Source organism: Bubalus kerabau, chromosome 19 (assembly GCF_029407905.1).
Source record: "Bubalus kerabau isolate K-KA32 ecotype Philippines breed swamp buffalo chromosome 19, PCC_UOA_SB_1v2, whole genome shotgun sequence".
Taxonomy (NCBI): Eukaryota; Metazoa; Chordata; class Mammalia; order Artiodactyla; family Bovidae; genus Bubalus; species Bubalus kerabau.
The window spans coordinates 70050874-70063070 of record NC_073642.1 but is presented as its reverse complement, the minus strand read 5'-3'; the positions used below and the strand labels follow the sequence as shown (position 1 = coordinate 70063070).

Below are 12197 nucleotides of genomic sequence, written 5' to 3'. Positions count from 1 at the left end.
GGAACCCCGTGACCTTGAGGGGCCTGGGGGGAGCTCACAGGACGCTGCTGGCTCGGGGGAGACTGCAGGCCCCCGTGTGCACGTGTGTGCAGCCTGCCCGCCCTCCCCGCCTGCCAGCAGCCCCCTTCCCCACTCAGGCCTGGCCCGGGTGGCCCGGTGCCCAGTCGGGTAGGGACAGGCCTGTCCACGTGCCTCTCCAGGCCCAGCTCACACTGCGGGCCACACGGGCACCCCCTCCCAGACGGTGGGGCTCATTTCCGCTGCAGTGTGGCCTCCGCCACTCCTGGCTGGGCTGCAAAGTGCAGCCCAGATGGCACAGTCCCTGTGCCCCAGGGTGGCCCTCGCCCTGCTGGTCCCGCCCTCTGACTCGCCAGGCTCCTCCGCCCGCCACACCCAGTCCTCTCCCGGGTGGGCCATCAGGGTCAGCCGCACGGTCAGGAAGCTCAGATGAAGGAAGGCTCGGGGGGCCGCAGCTGGGGCCCCCCATCTCCCAAGACTGGCTGGGCCCCTGTGGCGCCCCTGCCAGCCCGGGTGTGGAGCGGCGTCACACCGCAGCCGGCGGGGAGTGGACGTGGAGTCCAGGAGCGGCTCAGGGCCCCCTGGCCTCGCAGCAGCCTTACACGAGCCTCCTCGTTTGCAAGGCTGTGGCCCCTCCTGGCGCCCCTGCCCACCCGCCTGCTCCCCGCCTGCCTACTCCCCGCCCAGCCTGACAGCGCCAGGGGAGCCTCCTCACTGTCCTCCGGGCTCCAGTCACCAAACAGGGTCTGGGCCTCCCTGGGCCTGCAGGGCTAAGGGCTTGGAGGCAGCACAGGGCTCAGGGTGTGAGCCTAGAGGCTGGGGGCTCCCTGAGAGGACAGAGGGCGGCACCTTTGGACTGGCTCCAGCTGGGGCCTGCTGAGGCTGCGGGTCTGGACAGGTCCGTACTGTTGCATAGCTGAGAGGATGGTCGGGGGGTGGAGGTGGACATCAAGGTGTGCTGAGGTGCCAGCCTGGGGAGGGGCAGGCCTGGGTGGGGGTCTAAGGCCCCAGGCAGGTGCCTGATGGGGCTGTGCTGGCGGACGTGCGGGGTCTGGCCCATCCTGGGCAGCGGGCACTCCCTCCATAGGCAAGGCACCCAGGGAGCCCTGTGCCCACCAGGTGAAGAGTGGCCAGTCGGCAGTGGCCGTCGCTGCAGGTCTGCAGCTCTGTGGGAGCGGCCCCTCTTTCTGGCTGGGGTCAGACGGGCCTCCCCCATCTCCTCATCCCTGGGGTGTCAGAGCCGGGCCTGGACCAAGGGCCAAGTCCCGGCCCCGCGTGCTAACCCATGTCCCAGCAGCCAGCCTGCCGCGCGTGCAGAGTGGCTCTGGGGCCGGGGTCCGAGCCTCCTGCAGCCTCCCCCCGGGGCTGCCCGCTGCTTCCCCGGTGCCGGGCCCTGGGGACTGGCTCTGCTTGGCAACAGCTCTACCTGCCGAGTCTCCGAAGAAACCAGGCCTCAGGGAGCGGGGAGGACCTCCCACAGCTGTCCCCTGGGCGGCCGGGCCGTTAGCCCCGCAGGCCAGGCTGTGGGCCTGTGGCCTTGGCCTCACGGGGCCTGACCCCAGGTCTCTCGGACCCAGCCCGCTGGCCCTCCCTCATCAGACCCCAGACCCAGGTCTTCAAGGAGCTGGGCTGTCTGGGACCTGTGAGGGTCTCCAGCTGAGAGCAGGGGCCTGGAGGCCACTAGGAAAGAGAAACAGTCTGTGACCACCCCTCTCCCCCGCCCTGGCCCTGGAAGATTCCAGAAGCCCACCATCCGACAAGGGAGGGCCCACTGGAGCCCTCCTGACATTCGGCCAGACCTAGGGCCAGCAGCAAGGCCAAGGTGGCCCCTGGCCAGTGCCTGAGCCTGAGCACCGACTAGGATGGGGCTGGTGATGGATTCTGGGTGCGGGTGGGCACGGGGTGGGTGGGGCAGATGTCCCCTCTCATGGGCGGGACCTCTCATTGAGCCGCGGGTCCTGTGCAGACAGCCTGCCCCACAAACGGCCCCCTAGGAGGTGGCACCTCCGCCTCCTGAGCTCCCGAATGTTGCCCTCCTCATGATTAGAGTCGCCCTGGGGGACAGTGGGCGCTGGGTATCCAGAGGGAGGCCTGGTCAGGACGCCGCAGCACCTGCTCCGTGAGACACGGCTGCAGGGAGACAGGCAGCAGAGCCTGTGAGCAGAGAGGGGCGGGGTGGGGCGGGGCGGGGCGGGGCATCGCAGGTCAGCACTGGCCCAGGATGACACCGGACTCAAGGTCCCGTCGAGTGCAGGCGGCCAGCACGGAGACCCGCAGGACAGTCTTGAAGGTCACAGGGTAGAGATTCAGGGGAGGCAACAGGAGCTCCAAACGGAGAGAAAGGAGCAGGCAGGGAGGCAGACACCAAGCGAGGGCCCCCAGCTCGCAGGGCGAACACGTGTCCCCGCGCTGCCTGGCTAGCGCCCAGGAACTTCTCCAGCTTGTGGAAGAGATGGAGTCTCGCAAGGACCCAAGGAGATGAGCCAAACCCACAAAGGGGGCAGGCAGGCGGCACTGGTGCCCTGGCATTTCTGGTTCTTCTCCTCCCCGGGCAGGTGGCGTGCACAAGCGTCATGTCGCTCTGGGGCTCCACCTTGCAGCCCCGCCAAGCCCTGGGGTGAGAGAAACCGGTGAGACCTGAGTGCCGAGCCGGCTGCCGGGGCTGAGAGGTCTCGCGTGGGGTGACCTCTGAGACTGGGCGCTGGGTCTTCCCTGCATGCCCTCCCGCAGTCCCCTAGCGGGTGACCCTGGACTTCCTGTCCGTGTACAAACCCTCGCTTCACTGCGCTCTGCCGACGCTGTGTTTTTTGCAGATTGAAGATTTGTGGCAGCCTTTGTCAAGGAAGCCCGTCATTGCTATTCTTCCAACAGCATGATTTTAAAATTAAGGTCTGTGCGTTGATTTTAGACATCACGCTATTGCACACTTCACAGACTACAGTAGAGTGTGAACATGACTTTCATATGCCCCGGGAAACAAAAAAAGTTCATGTGATTCTTGCAATATTTGCTTTATCGGAGTGGTCAGGACCCAAATCTGCAATACCACCAGGGTCTGTCTGTTCTAGGACTGCTTATCTGCTGTTGTGTGACAAGTCGCCCCGGACATAGTCACCCCAAAGGGCTTAAAATGACAAGCCTTTATCATCTCACAATTTCTCTGGGTTCTGGGGTCTGGGAGGGGCTTCACAGGACAGTTCTGGCCTGGGGTCTTCAGAGGCTGTGGTCACAGTTTTGGCCAGGGCTTGTCCTCTGAAGACTGGGCTGGACTGGGGAGGGCGGTCTGCCTCCAAGCTCCCTCACGTGACTCTTGGTGGGGCCTGAGCCTCTCCCAGGGGTCCCTGCAGTGTCCTCACCAGGGGGCGGTGGGCTTCCCCACGGCCAGGGGCCGGGAAGCGCAGGACAGAAGCTGCGAGGTTTTGATGACCCTCCGTCACTGCACCAGCTCCACCTGGGCGTCAAGCCCACACCCGAGGAGGGAGGACCTGGGACACATTTGAAAGCACCCCCAGCTGCCCCTGTGCCCCTCCCTGACACATGCACGGGGCCCAGAGGCCCGGGCTGGCCCCAAACTCCAAGCCTGCTGCGGGCTTCTAAGAGAGGGCGCCGGCGTGGGGACCCCGAGGGAGCCGACGAGAGAGAGACCTGGGGTCTGGGGCGCTGAGAGCGCCTCCCGCCCCACGCAGAGGGGAAAAGGGTCCCAGGACAGAGAGCCAGGCCAGCCCCAGAGCAGCAGCTGCGCAGGATGCTGGACGCTGGACAGCTGTCTCCCTCCTGCACCTGTCACTGGGTAGAGTGGAGGAGGAGAGGCCCCCCAGGCACGGGGTGGGGCCCCCTGCCCAGCTGGGCCTGGAGTCAGAGCAGAGGTCTCCCAGCCCCGACCCAGAGCCAGGCTGGACCGGCCCCTCCCTCCTGCAGTCGAGGCCTTGGGTACAGATGTACTCTGGGGATTGGGGTGGAGGGGACGGGGGCTGAGGAGACACCTGCCTTCCTGCAGGGAGTCCTGGGGGGCAGGAGGCCTCTCTCCTCCCCATCCAGTGGGGAGAGGGGCGGGAGTAGTCCCTGGACCTCACGAGGGGAGATGGGGGCCCTGGGGAGGGAGCCCACCCCTCCCCCTGGCTGGAGGCCTGCTCAGCTGCAGGAATCCACGTGTCATGTGTGGACCCCGGAGGTGGGGACCTGGGCGGGGCTTGATGAGTGTCTGGGAGTGTGGGGCGCTTAAGGGGCCCTGCGGCTTAGCCGCCACCCTTGGTGTTGTCGGGGGCACAAGTAGGAGCAGCCCAGTGGCTGGAGAGGGGACAGGACACGTGGGAGAGGTCAGTACTGCAGACAACCCCAGGGTGAGGATGGGGAAGGTGTCATGAAGGGAAGCTTGGGCCAGAGTCCAGAGGGTAGGACCTCAGGGAAGTTCTCACGGGGAGAGGAGGGGCAGTGAGCATCTCCATCCTTCATCCTGGAGGGGAGGGGGCAGTGGGCGTGTCCACTCATCCTGGAGGGGGGAGGGCGGGGAAGTGGGCGTGTCCACTCAACCTGGAGGGGAGGGGCAGTGGGTGTGTCCTATCATCCTAGAGGGGAGGGACAGTGGGAGTGTCCACTCATCCTGGAAGGGAGGGGCAGTGGCGTGTCCACTCATCCTGGAGGGGAGGGGCAGTGGGTGTGTCCTATCATCCTAGAGGGGCGGGGCAGTGGGCGTGCCCACTCATCCTGGAGGGGAGGGGAAGTGGGCGTGTCCTCTCATCCTGGAAGGGAGGGGCAGTGGGCGTGTCCTCTCATCCTGGAAGGGAGGGGCAGTGGGCGTGCCCACTCATCCTGAAGGGGAGGGGAAGTGGGAGTGTCCACTCATTCTGGAAGGGAGGGGCAGTGGGCGTGTCCTCTCATCCTGGAAGGGAGGGGCAGTGGGCGTGTCCACCCAGGTCCTGGACTGGTGGTGGGTAATGCTACCCCACAGGCTCCTCGGTGGAGTGTGGGAAGGTGGGAAGCAGGTCCAGGCACAGGCGTTTGGCCGCCCGCCTGCCCACAGCTGGAGAGTCGTTGTGTCTGAACAGGACACAGGTGAGTCCCCACCCACGAGGAGCAAACGTGCCCCGGGACAGCGGCCTCAGAGCAGGAGGAAAAGGACCCGGAGGGCAGGGCTGGGCGGACAGAAGCTCGGGACTGGCCAGCACTGCCGCAGTGCCGGGGTTGGGAATGGAGACCCGGGTGTGCGTCCGCTTCGCACACGTGCTCACCGAGGAGTCTACAGTTGGAGGCCAAGACCCGGGAGAGCTGCGCGAGCAGCTGGTCCGACGGCTCACACAGTCAGCGGTGTCCACACAAGGGGCTCCACGTCTTCATAACAACACTCATGAGGACGAACTACAGCCTTGACAACTATTCAGAGAGCTTCTACAAACTAGCAAGAGGAAAATTGTCCCCAACAGAAAACTAAGGGAAGCATTCCAGGAAAGCATTCCAAGAGCCAATCAAGCATCAAGGAAGGAAGACAGCTGGTGGGTGGTTCTGTGCCCTACTCCCTGGAGCCGCGGAGATGGGCGGGCTCCCGCGGAGGGGCCCACTGGATGCAGCCGAGTGGGGCCTGCATCAGCCACGTGGGGCCGAGGGCTTCTCGGGAGCACTTAGAAAACTCACGCAGAAAAGCCCTTCCAATTTCATGACCCCTCGAGAAGTTCCAGTTAAGGTCAGCGTGAAGCAGCTCCTTGACGTTGGTGGAGGGAAGCTGGGGTGGAGGGAAGCTGGGGTGGGGGGGCGGGGAGCGGGCCTAGGAGCGGGGGGCCACTGCAGGCAGGGCGGCGCCTGACAGCCTGATGCTTGTCCAGTGCTCCACCCTTTGCCGCTGCCCCGAAGCATTGACCATTAGGGTCCTAAGGCTGGGCTGGTCGTGGCCGCCTGGCCAGTAGTGGCCAGTAACCAGACCCCAAACCGTGCCATCTGTCGGGGAAGGTCACCTACGCTCGGGCAGCCCAGGAGACAGGACGCGGCGAGCTTTACAAAGAGTGCACAGAATGCTATCCACAGGCCCATGGACGGTTGAGCTGGAAAGGCAGGATCCGCGAAAGGAGTCATGGTACCTGTCGTCGGTGTTCTTTCTTTCCTTCCATTGCTTTCTTAAATTTAATTAATGGATAAATTTTTGGTTGCACTGGGTCTTTCTTGCACGTGATGGTCTTTTTTTGGTTGTGGTGAGTGGAGGGTACTCTCCAGGGCGGTTCATGCGCTTCTTGTTGTGGGGGCTTCTCTGGTTGTGGAGCACGGGCTCTGGACGTGCGGGCCTCAGTAATTGCGGCTCTTGGGCTCAGCAGTTGTGGCTCCCGGGCTTTAGTTGCTCCTCGGCATGTGGAGTCCTCCTGGACCTGGGTTGGCAGGCAGATCCTTATCCTTTGCACCACCAGGGAAGTCAGAGTTTTGCGTGGGTCTGTATATTCCTTTCCAGGCTTCAAAGACTCCTGCCCACTCTCAGCTGGTGCTCTGTGAGATCTTCTGTGTCTGAAGATGGATTCCTGGTGCATCCATGTAGAGAGATGGACTCCACGTCCAGCTACCCGTCCGCCAGCTTGTCACCTCTCATTCCGCTTTTCTAAAGAAAATTATTTATTTATTTTAATTTCTTGGTTTTGGCTGCCCTGGGTCCTTGCTGCTGCGTTCTGGCTTTCTCGGGTTGGGGGGAGCAGGGGCTACTCCTGGTTACAAAGCACAAGCTCCAGGGCGCGCCGGCTTCAGCAGCTGTGCTGCCCACAGGCTTAGCTGGGGAATCTTCCCGCACAGGGATTGAACCTGTGTCCCCTGCATTAGCAGGCAGATTCTTAACCACTGGACCTTCAGGGAGGTGCAGTCCCTTTGCAAATTCCGTTTTAGGAACCTGTGGTAAAATAGACGTAAAGCACTTGGCCACCTCAGCCATTTACACTGTGCAGCTCAGAGGCCTTGGCACGTTCGCACTGTAGTCCACCATCATGGGGTATTTTAAGAAGTTTTCAATTGTGGCAGAACCCACAGAAAGTAACACTTCCATCCCAGCAGTTTTTGAGCTCACAGTTCAGTAATGTTAATTAAAGCACGTTCACAGTGTCATGAAACACCACCCCAGAGCTTCCTCACCTCGTAGAGCTGAGCCTCCATCCCCATTAAACAAGAGCTGTGCATTTTCTCTGCCCTGGAGCCTCTGGCTGCAAATCCTAGGAATCGAACTACTTTAGGTTCTCCTTATCCGTGGAGTCAGCAGTATTTCTCTTTTTGTGACTGATTTATTTCACTCAGCGTGATGCCCTTAAGTTCTGGCGTCAGAAGAGGGCGAGGGTGGGACGATTTGGGAGAATGGCATTGAAACATGTATATTATCATATGTGAAACGAATCGCCAGTCCAGGTTCAATGCATGATACAGGGTGCTCGGGGCTGGTGCACTGGGATGAACCAGAGGGATGGTACAGGGAGGGAGGTGGGAGGAGGGTTCAGGATGGGGAACACGTGTACGTACACCTGTGGCGGGTTCATTTTGATCTATGGCAAAACCAATACAATATTGTAAAGTAGTTAGCCTCCAATTAAAATAAATAAATTTATATTAAAAATAAAAAAATAAAAAGTAACATTGGAGAAAAAAAAGAACTCCCTTCCTTTCTAATCCTGAGCGACATTTCCTTGTCTGGATGGACCACATCTTGTCACCCCTTCGTCTGCCCTTGGAGCCCAGGTTGCACCCAGCTCTCAACTGCGCTAGACAAGGGTTCAGGTCTCCTTCTGGGATTCTGCTTTCAGTTCATTTGGATACATACCCACGCTGGGATTGCTGGATCATATGGTAGTTCTATTTTTTGTTTTTTGGAGGCAGCATCATGCTGTTCTCCGTGGCGACTGCACCATTTTACATCCCTACCGACACCGTGCAAGATTCCAGTTTCTCTACGCCCTCACCGACGCTTGATACTTTATGTTTTTTAGATATAATAACCATCCTAATGGTGTGTTTGATTGGTATTTCTTTAATGATTATTGATGTTGGATGATCTGTGTTCTTTTAAAAGAAATTGTGGCTGTGTCACGATTTACATGGGTATACGTGGGTATGTCGCGATACCCACATACCATCTGTGTGTATCTTGTGTGAATAGTAGGACCTCATGGGCATTCCCCAAATGGGGACATGGCCCGGATGCAGCTGTGTTGAGAACAGGATGACAGTGACCTTAGGGATTCAGGTGCACAAACTCCCTGGACACTGTCCACCTGCACATTCCTGCTGTAGGAACCATGGCTCCTCCCAAGAAACAGAATCTGTGCCCAATTGTGGAAAAAATCTAGTTGCCTCCACACACTCCTCACTGTTAACGACAGCCGTACTGAAGTGTACTTGACGCACAATAAGTGGTGCACGCTTAAGACGCACACTTGATACGTTCTCACGTGAGTGTACGCCTGCAAAACCAGGGCAGCAATCAAGATGGTGAGCACCGCGTCGTCTCCACAGTGTCCCCGTGCCCCTCTGCGACCCCTCAGCCCTAGGCAGCCTCTCACCCGCTTTCTTTCGTGATGGGTTAGTTTTCGTTGCCCGGAATTTCATAAATGGAATCATACAGGATGCACCTCCTTCACGGATCACACCTTGTGGTGGCGAAAGGGCTTGTCTGACTCACTGAAGCTGAGAGCCACGCCGTGCAGGGCCACCCAAGACGGACTGAAGAGTTCTGACAAAACCTGGTCCACTGGAGAAGAGAATGGTAAAGCACTCCAGTATTTTTGCCTGGAAAACCCCACGGACAGCATGAAAAGGCAAAGGGATATGATGCCAGAAGATGGGTCCCCCAGGTGGGAAGGTGACCAATACGCTACTGGGGAAGAGCAGAGGGAAGTTACTAAAAGCTTCAGAAAGAATGAAGCGGCTGGGCCAGAGTGGGAAAGACCTTCAGCTGGGGATGTAGAGAACATCATGAGAAATGCCAGGCTGGATGAATCACAAGCTGGAATCAAGACTGCTGGGAGAAGTATCAACAACCTCAGATATGCAGATGATACCACTCTAATGGCAGAAAGCAAAGAGAACTAAAGAGCCTCTTGATGAGGGTGAAAGAGGAGAGTGAAAAAGCTAATTTGAATCTCAACATTCAGAAAACTAAAATCCTGGCATCCAGGTCCATGGCTTCATGGCAAACAGAAGGGGAAAAAGTGGAAGCAGTGACAGATTTTGTTTTCTTGGGCTCCAAAATCACTGTGGACAGTGCCTGCGGCTATGAAATCAACAGATGCTCCTGGGAAGGAAAGCTATGACAAAATTAGACAGTGTATTTAAAAATAGAGACATTGCTTTGCTGACAACGGGTCCGTATAGTCAAAGCTATGGTTGTTCCAGTAGTCATGTACAGATGTGAGAGTTGGGCCATAAAGAAGGCTGAGCATCAAAGAATTGATGCTTTTGAACCGTGGTGCTGGAGAAGACTCTTGAGAGTCTCTTGGACAGCAAGGAGATCAAACCAGTCAATCCTAAAGGAAATCAGCCCTGAATATTCATTGGAAAGATTGAAGCTGAAGCTCCAATACTTTGGCCACCTGATGCAAAGAACTGACTCATTGGAAAAGACGTTGATGCTGGGAAAGATTGAGGGCAGGAGAAGGGGGCGACAGAGGATGAGATAGTTGGATGGCATCACTGACTCGATGGGTGTGAATCTGAGCAAACTTTGGGAGATAGTGAAGGTCAGGGAAGCCTGGTGTGCTATAGTCCATGGGGCTGCAGAGAAGCGGACGTGAATTAGCGACTAAACAACAACAGGAGGTAGTCTTTTTTGACTTGGCTTTTCTTCCTCAGTTTAATTTTTCTAAGGCCAGTTCCTGTGGTGTAAACCAGTAGCTGTCCCTTTTTATTACTGTATAGTTCTCCACTGCGTGGGTATGCCACCGCTGGTCACTCAGCCACACGCGTTGGTGGACGCAGGGGTTGGCTCTGGTTTGGGCTCCTGTAGTTCTACAGTAAGTCTTGAAATCAGGCAGTGTTGCCCCCAAGCCTGTTTTCCTTTTCTCCTCTTCTCTCTGGCTGTACCACACAGCTTGCGGGATCTTAGTTCTCCCACCAAGAAATGAACTTGGGCCCCAGCAGTGAAGTCGCCAACTCCTAACCACTGGGCTGCTAGGGAGTTCCCTCCAACTCTGTTTTTCTTTTTTGAAGTAGTTTTGGGCCACTCTGGGTCCTTTGCATTTCTATCTGAATTTCAGAATCAGTCTGTCAGTTTCTGTGCGTGCTAAGTCACTTCCATGGTGTCTAAGTCTTTGTGACCCTGTTGGGACAGTGGCCAGCCAGGCTCCTCTGTCTACACGCCCCCCTCCACCCAAAAAAAAAAAAAACCTGCTGGGATTTTGTTTTAAAGTAATTATACAGTCACAAAAGGTAGCAAAAAATAGTACAGAGGGTTCCTGTATACCCATCACCCTGCTTTCCCCACCAGCCTCCCTTCCGTAATCGTGGTATATTATCAAAGGCAGGATATCCCTGGAGAAGGAAATGGCAACCCACTCCAGCATTCTTGCCTGGAAAATCCCCTGGACAGAGGAGCCTGGTGGGCTATATAGTCCATGGGGTTTCAAAGAGTGGGACAAGACTTAGTGACTAAACCATCAAAGGCAGGGTATGGTAACCAGCCCACAGACCCTGCTGGGCCATCACGGCTTTCTTCAGAGGCTCCTTGTGTCTTTGTCTATCACTCCTTGACCCCACGGCGTAGATTCCCCCAGCCACTGCCCCAGCTTAGATGGAACTAAGACCACCACCACCAAGGGGCCCCCGCCCTGCTGCCCCGTCCCGCCGCCTCTCCCCCACCCCAGCCTCTAATCTGTGCCAAGTCTGCAGTCTCGTCACTTCAGGAATAGCGTGGCAGTTGAACTACACGGCCTGCGACGTTTGAGATGGGTCTGTGCCCACAGCATCGCCTCCTCTGAATCCTTCCAGCCGGAGATGGGTAGCTTGTTCTGGTGTGTCGCTGAGCTCTGCCCCACCGTGCAGCAGCCTGAGATCTGTCCGGCTGTTTACCCATTGAAGGACACTTGTTTCCAATCTAGGCTGTTAAACAGAGCTCCATAGACACTAGTGAGCGGGCACTGCTGTGAGCGGAAGCTTCGGCTTCTCTGGATAAATACCCAGTAGTGAGAGTGCTGGGTGTAGGCTAAGTGTGCTTTTAGCTTTTAGAAAGTATTTATTTATTTGGCTGCCCTGGATCTTCTGCCCACGTTGTGGCACATGGGCTCTAGTTCCCTGACCAGGGGTTGAGCCCAGACCCCCTGCATTGGGAGCACGGAGTCTGCCCCTGTACCAACAAGGAAGTCCCTATTTTAGCTTTTCAAGAAACTGATTAAAATCTGACTGATTTAAGGAATGGCCCTACCACTCCTGCTGGAATTCTGGTTGGAACTGTGTCGCATTTGGAGAGATTTGGCGTCAGCAAGACTGGGTCTTCTCACCCTCCAGGCTGTGTACCTTCCCGTTGATTCAGTTCTTGGTGAATTTCTCTTGGCGATGCTTTGGAGTTTTTTTTTGTTTTTTTTTTTTAAATTAATTTAACTTTTCTCCAATTATAAGTGATCCTTGTTGATTAGAGAAAATGTGGACAGTATAGGAAAACACAGAAATGAAGGGGAAACATCCACAATCTCGCTCCCCAGGAGACAGCACTGTGGATATTGGGGCCTTTTTTGGTTTTCTGTCCTTCTATGATCATAATTGTGGTAAAATACACACACCATGTGATTTACCATGGTGACTACTTTTTTTCTGGCCATGCTGTGTAGCCTGCGGGAACTTAGTTCCCCAAGAAGGGATTAAACCCGAGCCCCTGCCTTGGGAGTGCAGAGTCTTAGCCCCTGGGCCGCCAGGGGAGTCTCCGTCTTAGCTGGTTTCGGTGCACCGTTCTTGTTTCGTAGTTTTCTGTTGGTAGCTCTGGCCCATCTTTTGTCAGGTTTGTCCTATTTCCCGTTAAGTGGTACTTTTGTAAATGGTATTTTTAAGTTTCCATTTCCCGTTGTTTCTTGGTGTGTATGAAAGTATGATTGAGTTTTGTTTAGGGACCGTGTGTCCTGCAACCTTGACCAATTCGCTTATCTGTCTCAGTCGTACCCCTCTACCCCTAGGAAGCTGACATGGCTCCAAAACAACCCAGAATTTCCAGACGTTAGGCCGTGGGGTCCCGGGGCAGGTGGGGT

The 12197-nt window shown here is 56.9% G+C and overlaps 1 long non-coding RNA gene across 1 annotated transcript; it reads left to right on the top strand.

Annotated features, from left to right (window-relative positions):
- The first annotated feature begins 4845 nt into the window (after positions 1-4845).
- Positions 4846-6669, top strand: LOC129634076 (uncharacterized). The gene is made up of 3 exons (XR_008705403.1): positions 4846-5695; positions 5835-6082; positions 6449-6669. It is a non-coding gene; the product is annotated as an uncharacterized LOC129634076 (long non-coding RNA).
- The last annotated feature ends 5528 nt before the right edge of the window (positions 6670-12197 follow it).